The 11,035-nt window shown below is 40.5% G+C and overlaps 1 pseudogene; it reads right to left on the minus strand.

The window, feature by feature from the left end:
- Positions 1 to 37: 37 nt before the first annotated feature.
- LOC138145906 (polycomb group RING finger protein 3 pseudogene) lies at positions 38 to 1,493 on the minus strand (annotated as a pseudogene).
- Positions 1,494 to 11,035: the final 9,542 nt, after the last annotated feature.

Raw genomic sequence — 11,035 nt, forward strand, 5'->3', positions numbered from 1 at the left:
TGATTTGCCCAAGGTCACACGTCTAGTTTTGTGTTAAGTGTCTGAGGCCAGATTCGAATTCAGGTCCTCCTGACTTCAGGGCCGGTGCTCTATTCACTATGCCACCTACCCGCCCTTATTATATGCAATTTTAATAAAAATCTTCTAAGTCTTCAGGAAGTTAAAGGCAACATAAATATAGTCAATCACCACCAAAAGGGATTTGCAGCGACTTTGGAAGGATTGGATTTGAAAGCCAAAATATTGAGGCAAACAAGAAATCAAATTCATAAAATATATTGAAATTAATTCCGCTTCTCAAGACATGGAAAACAAGAAAAAGTAATTTGGTGTTAGGAAAGTGACATTTATATCACTGTTACAGATTTATTAATCTGTCTTGTGAAGTCGCAGCAAAGAGATGAATGCTATTCAGTTTCACAAAACTGTGAAGTGTTTTCATAATCTGTAAACAGTGCTGGTAGTGTCTTGTTGAGTGGTAAATTTTTTTTTTTTACAAAAAGGTATAAATATTACTTTTCAGAAATCTGGTTCCCATGTCATACAGAAGAAAGATTCTGAAGTATGGTATGCTGTGAGATCACTGGTCCTCCAGAACAATTCTACTGGGTCCTGTGATGTGAGTTAAGTGATGCACTGAAAAGGTGCCTGGTGATAAGTCTCTGCAAAAAACTCTGTCCCAAAAGGACACTAAAGTTCTCTTACAGCAAGTCCATTTTGGGTGTGTAATGTAGCAGTAGAAGTGCTTTCTTAAACCTCCATCTAGTAACAACTACAAATTTGAGTGTGTGGTTCTTGCCAAGGATTTCTTCATTGCATAATATATCCAGCTCACTGAAAGATGAAAGATTAAGTTGGTTTTTGTTTTGTTTGTTTTTTGCAATTTTTGGCAATCTAACTTCTTTAGCTGAAAGACTGTTGCCTGTGCTAAGCAGCAGATCCATTTTCATTTCAGTCCCTGTAATTTGCTGCTATTGCCTTCCAGGCAGATGCTTACCTGTTCATCATGTCTGTAATAGCCATTATCCTCTTCTTGTTTTTCTTCTGATGTTTCTTTATTAGAACTGTCATCGGCTTTTGTTTCCCAATTCCAATATGAGTCTAAGTGTGATTTTGCAGAGCAGGTCTCCCCTTGGATGTCTCCTGGCCCTTCCATGCCTAATTTGGGATAGAATTCCCTGTTTCCTCATTTCTGCTTCTTGCTTACCAATTTGAAAACAATGTCTTTCATTGTCCTGTCCTGACCAATGTATTGCAGCGGGTGACTCTGATGAATAACAGTTCTACCCGTAGGACAAGTGTTTTCTTCCAAATACTTTACCAGGCAACTTCTACAGAAGGACTGCAAACACTCTGTTACAAGCGGTATCATCGATTAGGTATCCATTGCACAGGCGGCATGTGATATGGGCATTTATGTCCCAAAGTTTAATCTTTTTGGTGAACATCTTTGGTGTCTCTTCTAGACGTTTTCTTTGTCTTCAGTTTGTCTTCTCATTGGGTTTTTATGCTACTGACTTTACCTTGTTATATCAGGTAGTCAACCTTAGTTTGTATTCTGGCTCTTCACCCTTGCTCCTTTCCTCTGTCCCTTGGTATCCCTTGCTGTCCCTTGTTTATTTTCCATTTTCTAGTGGACAGACTGGAATCTCATGCTACATTTTGGAAACAATAGCAAGACTGGTAGCATATACCAAGGTACTTAAGAAATTAATATATCATTGAAGAGGGTGAGATTTCTTTAAAAACTAATCTTCATTTTACTTGTAAAAATACTGATGGCAGCATGCCACTTTGCTCAGCCTTGTGATACCTTGTGCAGCTTCACAAATTGTGAGTTGCCAATCACTAGGGCTACACTTGGGGGCCACGCCGGGAGGGAAAAAAGGGGAGGGGACACTGCTCCCTCCGGGTCTCCCCAAAAAACACTTCCTTCTCTTTTTGAGGGCCTTGGTGTATACTACATTGACAATATAACGTTCATTGGGACAGATGAGGTTATGGTGGCTGAGGCCCTAGATCAGATTGTGGCCTGTTTGAGGGACAAGGGGTGGGAAATTAATCCTAAGAAATGATGAGCAGGAGGACTTCAGGAAAACCTGGAAAGACATGAACTGATGCTGAGTGAAGTGAGCAGAACCAGGAAAACATTGTACACAGTAACAGCAACGTTGTACAATGACTGACTTTGATAGACAGCTCTTCTTAGCAATGCAAGGACAATTCCAAAAGACTCTTGATGGAAAATGCTATCCATATCCAGAGAAAGAACTATGGAGTCTGAATGCAAATGGGAGAATACTATCTGCTCTTTTTTTGTTGTTTCTTCTTTCTCACGGCTCCTTCCATTGGTTTTAATTCTTATTTGCAACATGATTAATGTGAAAATATGTTCAATATGAATGTATATGTAGAACTTAGATCAGATTGCACACCTTCTTGGGAGAGTGGAGGGGAGAGAGGGAGAAAATTTAGAACTCAAAATCTTATGGAAGTGAATGTTGAATACCAAAAATAAATTATTTAATTAAACTAAAAAAAGAAGGAAATCCAAGGTCCAGCCCACTTAATCAAGTTTGGGGAAATAAAGTGGGTGGGGGAAAACCTAGAGTTTTCCATGCACAGTCTGTAATAAGCTACTGACTCTCCCTCCCCTACAGTCTAAGAAGAAAACCATAGGCTTATTGTTTTAGAGAATCCACATTCCTCACCTGTGTATCCTGATGGTCCCTATTCACTAGGTCACCTTCAAGTCTGCCTTTTTCAAGTGGGGCCTAATATAGACTACAGCCCATGAGGAGCTGAAGCTGTTCATCGGGCAGTCTCTTCTCTTGGGCCTTCATGACTGTGGCACTAAGTCTCCATCCTTAAAAGCCTGATTGTATGAGCAGGCTCCATAGGAGCCTCCAAAGAGTGGTCCAAAGAAGCAGCTGTTAGGCTTCTAGAGCTTCAAGTCACCTAAAGAAAAGACTCACTATATCAATTATGAAAAGCAGGGTTTTTTTTTTAAACCTGCTCCTCGGCCTTTGTTGCTGCTGAATAGATTATGTGGAAACCTACAATCATCATACATCCAACAATTATTTGTTGTGAATTGGGTGATGCAAGATGACTCCTCTAACACAATGGGTAGGGCATAGGTGGCCTCTATTGTGGTTTTTTTTGTCTGTTTGTTTGTTTTGCTTTTAGGAGGGGGGAAGGCAGGACAATTGGGGTTGTGACTTGCCCAAGGTCACAGGGATAGTAAGTGTTAAGTGTCTAAGGTCAAATTTGAACTCAGGTCCTCCTGACTCCAGGTTTGGTGCTCTTTTCATTGTACCACCTAGTCACCCCCTCTATTTGCTTTCTTAATTTTAATTTAAAAATTTTTAATGGTATTTTATTTTTTCCAATTATATATAATACAATTTTTAGTATTCAATTTTACAAAAATATGAGTTCCAAAATTTTCCTTCTCCTTGCCCCCCTTCCCTCTCCCTAAAATGGTAAGCAATTTATGTAGGTTATATATGTGCAATTATGTAAAACATATTTCTATATCAGTCATAGTTGGGAAAGAAGAAACAGACCAAAAGGGGAAAAATCATGAAAAAAAATGAAGTGAAAATGATATGCTTCAATCTGCATTCAGAGTCCATCAGTTCTTTCTTTGGATGTGGATGATATTTTCCATCACGAGTCCTTTGGAATTGTCTTGGATCATTGTATTGCTGGGAAGAGCTGAGTCAATCATAACTTATCATCCCATAATGTTGCTGTTACTTTGTACAATGTTCTTCTCCTGGCTCTGCTCACTTCACTCAGTGTCAGTTCATGTAAGTCTTCCCAGATTTTTCTGAAGTCTGCCTGCTCATCATTTCTCATAGGACAATAGTATTCCATTACATTCATATACTTGTTTAGCCATTCCCCAATTGATGGGCATTCCCTCAATTTCCAGTTTTTTGGTGGCCTCTATTGCTAAATGGAAATGGTACATTCCAAATCTTGCTCACCTGGGTTTCTCAAGGGTTGGTGCCCTTTACACACCAACCTTTAGTTGAAACCTTTAGTCCAGGCCTTAGAAACCCTGCTTCTTCTGCTAATCCAATGGGCCCCAATCCATAAGAACCTTATAAGAGGCCTGCAAGGAGGCAAAGATTTGGTATTGTTCTCCTGATGTAGCTCCCAGGGAGGAAGAGTTTTGGAGTATTAGTGAGGAAATACTGAGTTGGTGGGCATTTAGGAGGCACAGTGGATAGCATGCCAGACTTGAAGTCAGGAAGACATGAGTTCAAATCCAATTATTAGCTGTGTTACCATGGGCAAATCCCTTAGCCCCATTTGCCTCAGTTTCAATGAGAAGGAGAAGGAAATGGCAAACCACTCCAATTACTTTACTAATAAAATCCCAAAGGGGGTCACAAAGAATTAGACATGACTGAAAAACAACTAAACAACAATTGAGTGGGTGGTGGTATGAGGGGAAAGCTTAAGCATCAACTTGGTTCCCAGTATAGGTTGCTTGCAAGATCCTTCTGACCTCTAAGCTCCTTTATTATTGATGACCATGGTGTGGAATGATTGTGCCAAAGGTAGCTTCATCTGTGTGGAGGCCTTGGTGTTCCTGGTTTTGCTCCTGCTTATTATCACCAGCTTATATCAGGAGACTCATTGTGAACTGAGAAGATTTGGCTTTATCCACCCCATGGCCCAGATTGTTGAGGAATAGGACTCAGTCTTTCTCTAGGGGGAGGGGAAAGTCTAGGATTTCTAGTCATTGACCTCTTGCATTTTTTTCCACTCCTTCGGGGGGATGGCAATTTTGTTGTTAATGTTGCATATTGTTTTTGTTATATTTTTAGTTTAGTTTTTTCCCCCTTTTAGTACTGACTTATGCCAGCCTCCCCACATCTATGAGACTAGAATTATCCAGTAAAAGTCCTAAAGATGAAATGGTGGAAAATTCTAGAAGATCTTTAGAATCTTGCTGCCAAGGGATAGCACATGACAGGACCTTTATCTATGTTTTCGACATGGCTTAAGCACATTTTTCTTGTAAAAGGTGACGAAGCTATCCCTGGGATTTGATTGGTTGAGAGGACTAAGTTCAAGCTGTGCTATGCTTGATACAATCTCCCTGTAGCCTCCAGCCATATGGACATATCTCCCTGGTCATCTAAGGGCATTGAAAAATCCATCCATGTGGAATAATGGCCCTTCAGACTTGGCAGATCTCTCAGGGCTACATGAGTCACCAACACTTGATTAGGAGAGTAAGCAGTGGGGCATATCTATCCCAAGCTGAGTGCTGGAATTCTTATTGAAAATTGCCTCTGTGTTATCACTAATTAATCCTCCTCTTGTTAATCTTTTTTTTTTAAACATTCAGCAGAGTATTTTCCGGAGGTTTCTCAAAAATTACTTGTATATTCCAGTTAGGGAACTCAGTGATGCAGTAGATAGAGTACTGAGCTTGGAATCGGGAAGACTCATCTTCATGGTCAAATTCAGACACTTACTAGCTGTGTGGCCCTGGGAAAGTCACTTAACTGTTTGCTTCAGTTTCCTCACCTGTCAAATGAGCTGGAGAAGGAAATAGAAAATCACTCCAGTGTCTTTGCCAAGAAAACCCCAAAATGGGGTCATGAAGTTCAGTCGTGTTCATGTCTGAACAACAACAAATGATCTAGTTGCCCAAAGGGTTCACAGCTTGGTCCCAGATATATCCCCTTGGGGACAAATTTAACCCCAACTGCCTTAGAACTGTGCCACGACTCCCTTTTTTGCAACAGTCCCATCTGGTTTTGGGGGAGGCTAGGGGGTCAACTTACAGCTCCCCATCTCCACCAGTACCTTAGCTCACAACATAGGGCTTATCACTGAACTTTCAGAACCTAGCAATAGCATAAGTAGACATCAGTGGCTTATGCTGAGAATTGCCCTTCCATGAGTTTTCCCCAGTCACATGTGTTCCTTATATGTGTGCCCCTCCACACATGTTTTCATTCATTTTTGGTTCATTTTTCATCACTGATTCTTGTACTTGATAGATGTATTTTCATTCATTTGTTGGCATTGGAGGCTGAGAATCTCTTTCACAGGAGTTGGGAAGCTTCATATCTAAGATTTTGAGGAAACAAGACAGGAGAATGCAAGGGCAGGTCTTTCTTGTCCCAGGTGGGGTTTCTGCCTTTAAACAAAATAAGAGCTGTAGCAAAAAAAATAATAATAAAATAAACTTAGGTGGCACAGTAGGTAGAGTGCTGGACCTGGAGTCAGGAAGTTCTGAGTTCAAATCTAGCCTCAGACACTTACAAGCTGTGTGACCCTGAGCAAGTCACTTAACCCCATTTGCCTCAGTTTCTTCATCCATAAAATGAACTGGAAAAAGAAAAGGCAAACCATTCCAGTATCTTTGCCAAGAAAACCCCAAATAGAATTATGAAGCTTTGGATACACCAAGCAGTAAGGTGTGTGTGTGTGTGTGTGTGTGTGTGTATGTGTTTCTATTTGAAATTTAACACCTCAGGGGTGGCTAGGTGGCACAATGAATAGAGCACCGGCCCTGGAGTCAGGAGGTCCTGAGTTCAAATCCTGCCTCAGATACTTAACACTTATTAGCCCTGTGACCTTGGGCAAGTCCATTAACCCCAATTGCCTTGCCTTCCCCAAACAAAAAAAGAAATTTAAAACCTCTGCTCTGGTTGACTATTAAAGACAGGAGGGTACTGGTAAATAATTAACAACCAACTCTCCAAAAAGGTACACATGACACACTTTTAAGTTTAATTTTCACTATTAATATTTTTCTATCATTTATCAGTAAAAGCAATAATCAAGTCTTGATTCATAGCATTTACCAATTTTCAAGCTAGGGTTTTAGGGGATATGGACCTACAGGACACCTTCAACTTGTTATGGTTTGTTCTCTGGGTGACCTCTCCTGCATATGATGTTGGAAGCAGGGGGACAAGGAGGAGGAAGCAGTTTTTACCTGGAAAATTTTTAGAAAAAGGAGGGAGATGCATTTTGTTATTTGTTCTCTGGGACCAAGATTGGTTATTTCAAATATTCAGGACTCATTTATTGGTTGTGCTTTAGAGTTATCTTCATTTGTGTTATTGTGGTTATGGTATACATTGTTTCTCTGGTTCTGATACTTCACTGAATCCTAGGCTTCTGGCTCACTCTTCACAGCACCAGCCCCATTTTGATGCCTCCAGTTACTTCCCTGCCCCCGAATTACCGTGTATTGCTTGAATACATATATTTGTTATAAGAGAAGTAAAAGGGGAAGGGAAGTTTAGTAGCTAGTGATGGGCACAGAAGAAAGAGCATCAGTACAAAGAAGGACCTAGAGAATGACTGAAAAATTATGTTTAATATGTTGAAATCAGTTTAAATGTTAATAATCACTAAGCAAGGTTTTTGTGCCATGGAATCAGGAATATCTGAGTTCAAATCCTCTCTCAGCCACAAAATGGGGATCATAATAGCATCTACCCTCCCAGGATCAAATGAGATAATATTTATAAAGTGTTTTGCAAAACTTAAAATAGTATATAAATGCTAGCCATTATTATTATTATTACTCCAACATGTTAAGCTTTTTTAAAAGTTGCAAAATAAATATTAAATATATAAAAAAAATAAATAGTATTAAATCAAAGATATGGGTTTCCTCATTATGATATCTCTCTGACATCCCCCATTTTTCTTTGTTGAATTTGTTGAATCATCAGGGAGCAGTTTTGTGGGAAATTGCTAGGAAATAAATGTCTGACCAGAATAGGAAACTGATTGGTCTTGTGTGAAAAGAGAGGGTTAGTGCCACCCTGGTACTCACATACTCACTAGATCCCAATTTCCTCATCCGTAAAATAAAGGGGTTGGACTAGACCACCCTTGAGGTGATATAGAGCTGGAAGAGCCCTCAGGGGTGATCTAGTCCAACCCTTGTGTGGTCCTTGGATGTTCCCCCTGCCCCATACATTCCCTGTGAGGATCCATTCTTCCTACTGATGTTGTGTATACTTTCTGGGGAAATATTCCCCAGCATTATGGAGAAAATGCAATTATCCCTTCAACATCATGAGGGTTAGGGGCACAACAACCCTGTGATGTGAAAAATCTGTGTAGAATTTTTTGGCCCTCCTTCATACAAGAAAAGAAGTCTGAATTTTTTCTTCTTCTTTTATGGGGTGTTTACAGTACCTTATTGTAAAATCTGGGTTAAGTATTTATTTGATCATAGACCCTGTGTCATCTGCTGGCCTCGTGTGTCATCTGCAGCTCCCACAAAATTCCCCCCAAATTCCCATTTAATTTCTTATGCTGATCTGCGATCTATCTAAATCTTGATGGGGAAAGTCTCGATGTGGAAGGGATAACTGTTTTTATATTAAAAGTCTTTGCCTTGAACAAATTGTGTCTTCTGGCTCAGAGGTGATAAACACGAGTCCAGTATGACCTGCAACATTCCAGTGTGGCCCAGATGAAAACATAATTGGAAAATATTTAACAAAATAAATAAAAATATAATAGAACATAGATAACAACCCCCATGAGTGAAATTTCATTAGCAGCAAGTAGTGCTTCTCATTAAACATTCTATTCACCTGTCTGATCCTTTTATTCCTGGAACAGAACTTCAAATCCTTAACAATGTCCATGTGAATTACATTGCCAGATTTGCCTCTCTCAAATCAAATGATTATACAAGACAATGTATGTAAAGTGCTTAGCAAACCTAATGGCATTATAGTCATGCATTCCAGTACCCTCCATTATGCCAGGCCCTGTGCTATGGGCTAAGGATTCAAAAACAAAAATGAAATATAGGCTCTGCCTTCAAAAAGTTAATTTTCTATTGAGTTCCTTTTGTAGACAGGCAGAAACAGAGAGAGAGGGACAGAGTTCACAAAAGGACAGGGTTTTCCTGCAATCTGCTCATTATTCACTAATTATTCAGTGAATAATCAACACCGACACTAGCTCAAAGAGAAAAAAGCTCTGAGAAGTATGGTAAGTCTCAGGGGACCCTGAAAAGAGAGACATAGGTAAGAAAAAAGGCGGTGGGTTTGTCGGCAAAGACAGACTTGGTCAGCTTCACAATCTGGGGTGGAGCTGGCCCTAGACGGCATGACTTGAGTTCCTTCTTTTGCCTTACCTGAGTTATGCTTTTGGGTAATGTTAATTCATTCCACCAGGAGGCAATGTTGGTCTGTGATTCTACTACCAAGGTACTCCCCAGGGAGCATTGCTCTGTCCATGGTCAAGTGCAGTCAAGTTATACAGTCCTTTTTAAAAGCAGGGGTTCTAAACTTGGGGTCTGTGAGCTTGTTCTTGTTGTTTTGAAGTGGATAACTATTTCAATAGAATTTATTTCCATATTTATTACAATAAATATGTATTTTATTTTATACACATTTCAAAACATTATTCTAAGAAGAGGTCCATAGGTTTTACCAGACTGTGCTCAAGGGGTCCATGACACACAAAACGTTTAGAGGGGGGAAAAGGGAAGGATGTATGATTGGAAGTTTGATTTGCAAAAATGTCTTGTAAGAAAATCACACTTTGGGTCCATTCTCTCCTGTCTTTCACACTTCTCGTACTCTGTTCCCTGATATGGTGAGGTTAAAAAAAAAAAAAAAAAGCTGGATTGTTTTTAGAGGAAGGATCCAGGTCTGTCATGATTATCTGTGTGACTATAGGGCCAAAGATATAGAACTGGAAAGGACCTCAGAGGTCATCTAGTGCGACCAAAGCCCAGGCAAGCAAAGTGGCTATCACACACCCTGGAATCACGTTTGCTCTTGGGGATTGCCAGCAAACTTGTGATCCACTAGGACACCCAGTGTCTCACTATCTCAACTCTTGTCAAGCCTATTGCTCTCTAACTATTTTTCAGGGGTGCTCATTCCCCTTCTCTTCAATCAACTAGCCTAAGGGTAGAAGGTAATGGGATGATTCTAGGCATAAGGAATAATAGAGGGATGAGAGAGAGAGACAGAGAGGGAGGGAGGGAGGGAGAGGCAGTGACAGAGACACACAGAGAGACAGATATTGGCAGACAGAGAAACAGACACATAGGCATACAGATATACAAAGATAGATAGAGGCAGACAGACAGAAACAGACTGAGAGAGTGACAGAGAGACATAGACAGACATAGAGACAGACAGGCAGACAGACAAAGACAGAGGAACAAAGACAAAGATACAGACACAGAGATATACAGTGACAGAGATAGACAGAGACACAGACAGGTAGACAGACAGAGAAATAGAGACAGAAACAAAGAGAAAGAGATAGAAACAGTTCACAAAAGGACAGGTTTTCCCTCAGCTGCAAACTGCTTTTCCTCAGCCTCTCCATCTTGATACACCTCATTTTCCTCATTCTGATCATTGATGTCCTAGGGAGTCATTGTTTTTATGACTGCTATTGTCATTACTAGAATTCAGTACCTGCATTCAGACCAGCATACATATAACCCTAATGTATCTATGTGACACTGAGTAAACTACAACCTCTCAGGGCCTCAGTTTCCTCCTATGCAAGTAGCACTCCCTCTGGCTCCCCCCTCTCCAACTCACAGAAGTTTGGTCCTTTGGGGGATGACTTTCCCAGGTTCAAGATACACTCTGGGTCCATACTAGTAAAACTATGGCTCATGAGTCCCCATCAAAACATTTGCATTTAATAGTTAGCCAGGGGACACAATTAGCTCAAAGCAAGGTATTTTTTTTGAGACCACACTATAAGAAAATTAGCTATAAAACATGCTCCCCCCCCATAAAACTAGCGTGCACTCTGTCACAAATGCACACAGCATCTGTGGGAAGAGTAGGCATACAGAGCACACCAGTGAAGGGGCACACATTGAGGAAGCACATGTAACCTAAGCAACTTCCGCCTCTAGCATAGCAGCCCTCGACAATCTTCCCCTTTGTGTGGCATCCCGATGCTGCCCCCTCTCTGCCAGGTAGGTCACTCACTAGGCTCCTTGTACCTGTTACACTGTGGCTCAGCCCTCGATGACCAGAGC

The sequence above is a fragment of the Petaurus breviceps genome, unplaced genomic scaffold (assembly GCF_028583685.1).
Source record: "Petaurus breviceps papuanus isolate PSGF00001 unplaced genomic scaffold, PetGlider_PUasm1.0 90750, whole genome shotgun sequence".
Taxonomy (NCBI): Eukaryota; Metazoa; Chordata; class Mammalia; order Diprotodontia; family Petauridae; genus Petaurus; species Petaurus breviceps.